The following is a 7,690-nucleotide window of genomic DNA, read 5'->3' as shown; positions in this document are numbered from 1 at the left end:
AGGAGGTGCCGGCACTGTGCGAGCAGATGGCCCTCGGGGCAAGAGAAGAGCTCCAGGCGTCACCGGCCGTCCAGGGAGGACCCCGAGTGAGGACTAAGGGAGTCACCCACCCCGAAGAGAAGGGACAAGAGAGAATATGGCCTGTCCCCTCCTGTCAACCCTTAAACTCCCAAGAAAGGACTGTCAGGCTCAGAGTGCCCGTAATTTCCGGTGCCAGGTCCAAGGGAGGTTAGAGCTTTGTTCTGAAGGGGCGGCCACCAGGCAGCAGGAGGGAGGGTCGCAGGACCCTTCGGTAGTGGGCTGAATGCTGCCCTCCTTTCCTCCTCCTGGGTGTCATGGAAGATGGTGGTGTCAACTTCAGAGCAGCAGAGGGGATGGGGTGGGGGGGGGGAAGTCTTGCCAAAAACTGTCATCCTGACTCTGAATGGGAACCACAGGGACCTACCTCCCCTGCCAGCCCCCACTGTCACCCCCGTACTGCCCAGGCAAGGCTGGTTGGCTGTGCCCCAAGGCTCACTCTACCGTCCTCCACGGGGGTCTCAGGGGACAGGCTGGGCAGGAGAGCAGGAGCCCTGTGGGTCCTCGAGCAGTGCCCTCAACGACTCTGCAGAGGCGGCCTTGGTTAAAGCCAGGGAAGAATCTCCCCGCTGAAGGGGTCACAGCATCTCCTTGTCCCTCCACCAGGTGCCCTCAGTGCCTGCCTTCCTGCCCACACTCCCGCCTGCTGGCCCTGACCTGTGTCATCATGCCTCGAGGCCGGAAGAGCAAGCGCCGTGCCCGCGAGAAACGCCAACAGGCCCGGGAGGAGACTCAGAGTCTCAACGGTGCCCAGGCCACTGAGGCGGCAGAGGCGGCAGAGGCGGCAGAGGCGGCAGCGGCAGCAGAGAGAGAAGAGTCGCCCTTGTCCCCCGCTTCTTCTGTTTCTCGGGGTACTTCCCCGTGTTCCCCTGTTGCCAGGAGCTTCAGGGAGCCCGAGGGAGCCCCAGCCACTAGCTCTCGTGATGCAGGGGTTTCATACCCAGGATCTGAAGAGGGTGCCCAGAGCCAAGATGAGAAAAGTGCAAGTACCTCCCAGGCAGCACCTTCCACCCACAGCACTTACAGTGATCCTCTGTCCAAGAAGGTTGTCACGTTGGTGTACTTCCTGCTGGAGAAGTACAAGACGAAGGAGCCCATCTGGCAGGCAGCAATGCTGAAGGCTATCAACAGAAAGTACAAGAAGTACTTCCCTGAGATCCTCAGGAGAGCCTCTGATCACATGGAGCTGGTCTTTGGCCTCGACCTGAAGGAAGTCGACCCCAGCAATCACTCCTACATCCTCATCAGCAAGCTGCCCTTTACCAGCGAGGAAAGTCTGAGTGATGAGTCGGGGGTGCCCAAGTCCGGTCTCCTGATGACTCTCCTGGGCACGATCTTCACGAATGGCAACCGTATCAGCGAGGAGGAGATGTGGGATTTCCTCAGTGCGTTGGGTTTGTATGCTGGGAGGAGGCACTTGATCTTTGGGGATCCCGGGAGGCTCATCAAAGATTTCGTGCAGCAGGAGTACCTGACATACCGCCAGGTGCCCAACAGCGATCCTCCGCGCTATGAGTTCCTGTGGGGCCCGAGAGCCCACGATGAAACCAGCAAGATGAAAGTGCTGGAGTCTCTGGCCAAGATCAATGATACCATCCCGAGTGCCTTCCCAGAGCTCTATGAGGAGGCTCTGAAAGATGAGGAAGAGAGAGCAAGAGTGAGAGCCGAGGCCAGGGCTGCAGCTGGGCTGAGGGCAGTACACCTATCAGGGCCAAGGTCCGTAGCTCCTCCCACATCTAGGGAGGGACGCCGCATCTAGGGAGGGATGCCGCATCTAGGGAGGGATGCCGCATCTAGGGAGGGATGCCGCATCTAGGGAGGGATGCCGCATCTAGGGAGGGATGCCGCATCTAGGGAGGGATGCCGCATCTAGGGAGGGATGCCGCATCTAGGGAGGGATGCCGCAGGCAGTTTGTTCAATTTATTTTGGAAGAGAGCAGTCAAGCTCCTAAATAGTGCAGAATAGTATTGGTGGAGGGAACAAAACATATATGTTCTTAGAGTTTTAACTAGTGTGGTAGTTTAGGTGGTTTTAATAAAATACACATCTTTTTTTTCTTTTTTCCATATGAAGAATACCTAGTTAAAGATAGACCGATGATAGGTAGGTAAGTAGGCAGAGAGATGCTAGATAGAAAGATTTATGATAGAGATGTTTAGTATCTTTTCAAATGTTATTATTTCACTGAAGGTTTATTTTGCTTCAGAATCTAAGTGTATTAATGTCATAGATGTCATGTTTATTGCTGTTCAGTTTTAAGAGTAACAGTTTGCTATTAAAAAAAACCTGAAAAGCCTTCAATATTTTCTTTTTGCTACAGAACAAGGTAACATGGCATTGGAATAGGATTTTTCGTGGAAATGAAGAATCCCACAGGAAAATATTTGGGATCTCACAATGGTGATACAAAAGTAAAGGCTGGTTAATTCTTAGTTTGCCTTCTTCTCTGTCTCTTTGCTTGTAAAATTAAATAATATATACCTAGCTTTGCTTAGGTTATTCAAACCGTTTGCAAATTAAATCACGATACATAAGACTTCTTGGTCATTCCTTCCTTCTTCTCTCAAATTAATTGACCATCTTCTCTTTGGAAGCCTCTCCAATACTACTATGGTTGGTAAGAAAATGAAGACCAAGCCACTGCCCATAGAATTTTTAGAGTCTAGCATCAGCTACCATGTAAGGAAGATGGTGAGATACACTGTAAGAAATAAACAAATGAATTTTTTTTAAGTGACGGTGTGGAAGAGGAGGTTCCAAATGAGAGCAAGGAAGTGTAAGTTACCTGATGAAGGCAGCGTTGGGTCTTGGGAAACTTCTAGTCCCTCGGCAGAAAGTAATTATCAGTCAGGATGCGTGGTGGGCAAGATGAAGCTGTGGGAGTGATGGAAAGGGCCACTCAGATGGTGTTTCTCAGAGCTGAGAGACTAAACCTGGAATGGAAAACACATCTTCACGGTTAACTTTGGGATGTGGAAAAACCAGAGAGAATCCCCACCTAGGGAATGGAAGGGGTCCTATGCACTTGCCCCAGGACAAGTGAACACTCAAACTAGGTGTTTTAGGCATGAGCTGTCCAGAGAGTTTCTGAGAAATAAAGGCGATACTCATTGAAGTGAGATGCCAAGAAGCCACTGGACTGTCTCTCTTTTTGTGGGATGGGATTGCCAGAGCTCGCTCTGTTAAAAGGGCATTTTAATTAGGTTATTTTGAGTGTAATTTGGCAAATTCTAAGGGAGGGCTCAAATTTTGGTGGCAATGGTATGAATGAAATTAGGGGTGGTTTGGATGAAGAGGCACCTGGGAGGAAAGTTGCTGGTCCTTGAGACAAATGAACTCCTAGTTGTATCCATTTGGAGGAGATGACCCCATAACAATATTAAAACAAATGCTCTAATAGGGAAATACTACTTAGTTTTACTCGCTTGGCATTTTGGCTGATGTGGATTTCTATATTGTTTAGAGTTGCATATTCTCTAATGTAGGCTGGAAATAAAATTCTTTGAAGGAAGTCTGTTATGATTTGGGGTCAAAATCATCTTAGTAATAATTGCCATTCATTGAAAGTACCAAACTTTGTCTCAAGCTGCCAGGTGGTTTACATACATCATGCGTGCCTGTGGTCCTACACTATAGGCTTTTTCAGACTCACTTTGCAGATAAAGAAGTTGGAATATTCTCAAATTCAAGGCTGGTAAGTGACAGGAGCTGGACTGAACCCTGGCTCTGAATCCCTCTAGAGCCCACACTGTGCCACTCCTCCCGGGCTGAGGCCGACCTTGGGTCACTTCATTTTTCTGCTCGCTAGTCCAAAATGTATTTCAGGTGTTAAAAAGCAGGACTTCATACCCCAAACATGGTTTTGGAATAAAAAGCTCCAGGAATAAGTAATAAAAATATGAAAACAAAAGTGAGGTGCAAATAAAGAAAGAGATAGCATTTGGTGACAATATAACTATCTATGAAGGAAATGTCAGTAAACCTCAAAAGATCAGGGGCTCACAAAATCATTTAATTCAGCCCTTTCCCTGCAGAAAGTAAATCTATTCGAATTGAGGTTATATAAGGCTATATCTGGCCAGTGAAGAGAACGAAGAGCTCAGCGTGTTTTCTCTGATAGCACACCACCTGTGCTGGAGCCCTTGCTTGGCTGCAGCTTCCCATCTCACATCACTCCTGGGGCTCAACCTATTCTCTGCAACATTTGTTGTAGGGAGATCAATTAAGAGTTTTCAAGGATGTGGCATTTCCCAAGAAGCCTTTCATAGAAGAGATAGGAGTCAAGGTGAAGACTCATGAATGAGGGCTGAAGAGACAAAAACCACATCATAACTGAAGTCACAGAGAGACTGGCCTGTGTCTGCTCTCAGACTTAGAAGGCCAAGGCAGGGCTGCCAGGGTGAGCATCCCCTCACTTATTTTCAGGGTTTAGAGGAACATAAGAGCTTTGGTCTACACGGGTGACTTTTAAGTTGAAAGAGAGAGGAAACTTAGGGCCCTTCAGAAGTCAAGGTGAGGAACCTCAATGAGGACTGAGGGCACACCCCTACCCTGAACAGAGAGAGCCCCAAGGAGCCTGAATCCTGATGTCAACCCTGGAAGGGCACAGGTAGGAGTAGCCTCATGTGGCATTCCCAGACTTTGCCTCTCTGGCACCTCAGGGAGTGAGGACCTTAGTCCGAGGAGAGGGTCCTTAGGTAAGCAAAGGAAGGAGTCCCAAGCCCTGCCAGGAATCAAGGTGAGAACCCCGAGTGAGGACTTAAGGAAACCTCTGCCTTCAGACTGTGAGAGAACCCCACAGAACCATGCCCTTCCTGGTATCCCTGGGATGCCTGGGCTTTGTTGACATGATGTGACATATTTCCTCCTATGGTGTCACAAGGGGGTGAGGGACATGGTCTAAGGGGTATGGCCTAGGGCCAGCAGTGGGATTATTTCCAGGTTTTTCCAGAGACCAGGTGAATACCCTGAGGACTAAGAGAACCACATACCCCATAACCATAGAATTCATTCCTTACTCTCAGCCTCAGAAGACCAAGGACAGGTATGGTCAGATGAGGAGAATCTCACTTTCTCCTAGGGGTTTCAGGGTGGTGCTGGCCTTAGTATAAGGGGCAGGCCTAAGGGCAAGGGAGGGTGGAATTCCAGGCCACGACAGAGGTCAAAGCAAGGACTGAGGGATCATCTACCACTAAATAGAAGTGATAAGGAATCCAGCCCTGCTCCTTGTTACAGCCCTTGAGGATCCAGGGCAGGCCTATCAAGCTGAAGCTCCACCAACACTTATTTATATCAGGTCTATGGGAGGTGAAATCCTTAGTTTGAAGGTGTAGCCGCCATTCAGTGAAAGGGGTGGGGATATCAGGCCCTATGTGTAGCCAAATTAAGGACCCGTAATGAGGACTGAGGACTCCAGAGGCCAGGACAGAAATCTCCCCACTGAGCAGTCAGTACTGGGGGCACCTGGACACGGTTGATAAGCTGAGGACCCCCTTCATTTCTTTCTCATAGATCCCAGGGAGGTTTGTGGTATCAACCTCAGAACAGCAGAGGGAATGGGTCCCAGGGAGCCCCAGCCACTAGCTCTCGTGATGCAGGGGTTTCATGCCCAGGATCTGAAGAGGGTGCCCAGAGCCAAGATGAGGATAGCGAGTCACAGATGAGCGGGCCTGCCCCATCCTGGACGGTTCGCCTTTCCCTCCCCTACCTGGGCACTGGTGGTTGGAGCATGCCCAGAGCTCCTCCCTCTCGTGGTCAAGGACCACTGCTAGGTTTCCAGCCATACCACGACCGAGCCAGACAACACCGCCGGCACAGGTTGACGCAGGCGCACCAAGACCTAAAAGGTGACTCAAGGTAACCCAGGGTTCATTATGCCTCATTTGTAATAACTTAGCATTGCGGCTTTTACTTCCCCGCCCCACCCCATGGGTTCTGCTTGGGTGCTTATGGGTAAGTGCCTGCCTACTAGCAGGAAAGTTATTATAACCTAAAGCTGTCAATCGATCTGTCAGTCAAATATCACAGGACACAGGGAGGGACCACCACTCTACAAGACACAGCCCTACCCGACTGCGGGGCTGCTTCTGGTTTCCAGACAGCCCGCTCTCCTGCTTTCTCGGGAGTGTACTTTTGCTCTGCTTAACTGAACTCTTGCTACTTAAAACTGCTCTACGCCTCTCGATTGAATTCTTCCTCTTTGGGAGGGCAAGAACCGAGGAAATCGCCATTCTGCTGGTGACAGTATGGACCACATACTCATTACTTTTATCAGGTACAAGTTAAAGTTTTGATATTTTATGAAACAAATTTAGAAACCTTCCATTTTTTTTTTATGACCTAGAACAAGAAAACACAGCAATGGAAGAGGGATTTCCATGGAACTGTGAATAGACTCGGCAGTAAAATAATGTGCGTCAAGTAAAAAAAAAGAAAAGGAAAAGAGTAAATGGTGGTACATTTTTGGTTTGTTTTATTCTTTTAGTGCTTCTTTTTCTAAAATTGAAAGATGTTTTCTTAGATTATTCAAGATTGTGAGAGAAATTAAACAATAATAAAGTAGACTTCCTTATCGTTGCCACTGTTATTCCCAACCATTAATCGAGCATCTCCTCTTTGGAAGGCTCCACGGCAGAACTGGGGATGGTAAGAAAAAGGAGACTGAGCCACTGTCCATAGAACTTTAGAGCCTAGGAGCTGCTGCCATATCAAGAAGATGGTGAGACACACTCTAAGACCGAAATAAATGACAAGTTAAAACACGGGGTGAGAAAGAGAGGAGGTTCCAGATGAGAGCAGTCAAGTGTAAATGCTCTGAAGCAAGGAAGTCTGGAGCTCCCTTGAGGAGGTGATTTTAAGCTAGGCGGGATGGTGGGCTAAATGAGGCTGAGTGAATTGTGGCGGGGGAGGGTGGGACCCTTCGATGGTGGGCCTCAAGAGTTGAGAGACTGAAGACTGGAATGGAAGATTACCCTGAGTTTTTACTTTGGGACTGTGGGTAAAACAGAGAGAATCTCCACCCGGGGCAGGAATAAGATGGGTTCCGTGTTCCTGTCCCGGTGCAGGTGAACACAGTGCACAAACTAGGTGTTTGTTTTAATCCCATCGCCTCCAGGGAGTTTCTGAGAAACAAGGATGATACTTCCTTGGAGTGAGATGTCAAGAAGCCACTGTGATAGCACTCTTTGCACTGGGGTCAAAGGGCCAGAGGCCACTCCATTAAAGGGGTGTTCTACCACTTCAGTGTAATCTGGGGAACTCCAAATGAAGGCTACATTTTTGGTGGTGGTGAAATTATAATGAAAATAGGGGTGGTTTGGATGAAAAGGCACCTGGGAGGGAAGTTGTTGGTCCTTGACAGCAAATTCTAGAACCTCTGAGTAGCATCCAGCTGGGAGAGATTCCTCCACACTCAAATGACCTATTTACAAATGGGGAAATTTTACATAGTTTTACTGCCTAAGCAGTTTTGTTCGTTCCAAAGGTGCTGCATATTTTCTGACATCTCATGAGATTAAAGAAAAAAATCCCAAAGAGTTGGTATTATGGACTGGGGTCATAGTTATCGTAGTAATAAGTGCCATTCTTGAAAGACCACTGTTGCAAGTGCTT

The 7,690-nt window shown here is 48.6% G+C and overlaps 1 pseudogene; it reads left to right on the top strand.

The window, feature by feature from the left end:
* Positions 1–424: 424 nt before the first annotated feature.
* LOC131747878 (melanoma-associated antigen B4-like) lies at positions 425–1,818 on the top strand (annotated as a pseudogene).
* Positions 1,819–7,690: the final 5,872 nt, after the last annotated feature.

Source organism: Kogia breviceps, chromosome X (assembly GCF_026419965.1).
Source record: "Kogia breviceps isolate mKogBre1 chromosome X, mKogBre1 haplotype 1, whole genome shotgun sequence".
NCBI classification, from domain to species: domain Eukaryota; kingdom Metazoa; phylum Chordata; class Mammalia; order Artiodactyla; family Physeteridae; genus Kogia; species Kogia breviceps.
This window is presented reverse-complemented; position numbering and strand designations above follow the sequence as displayed.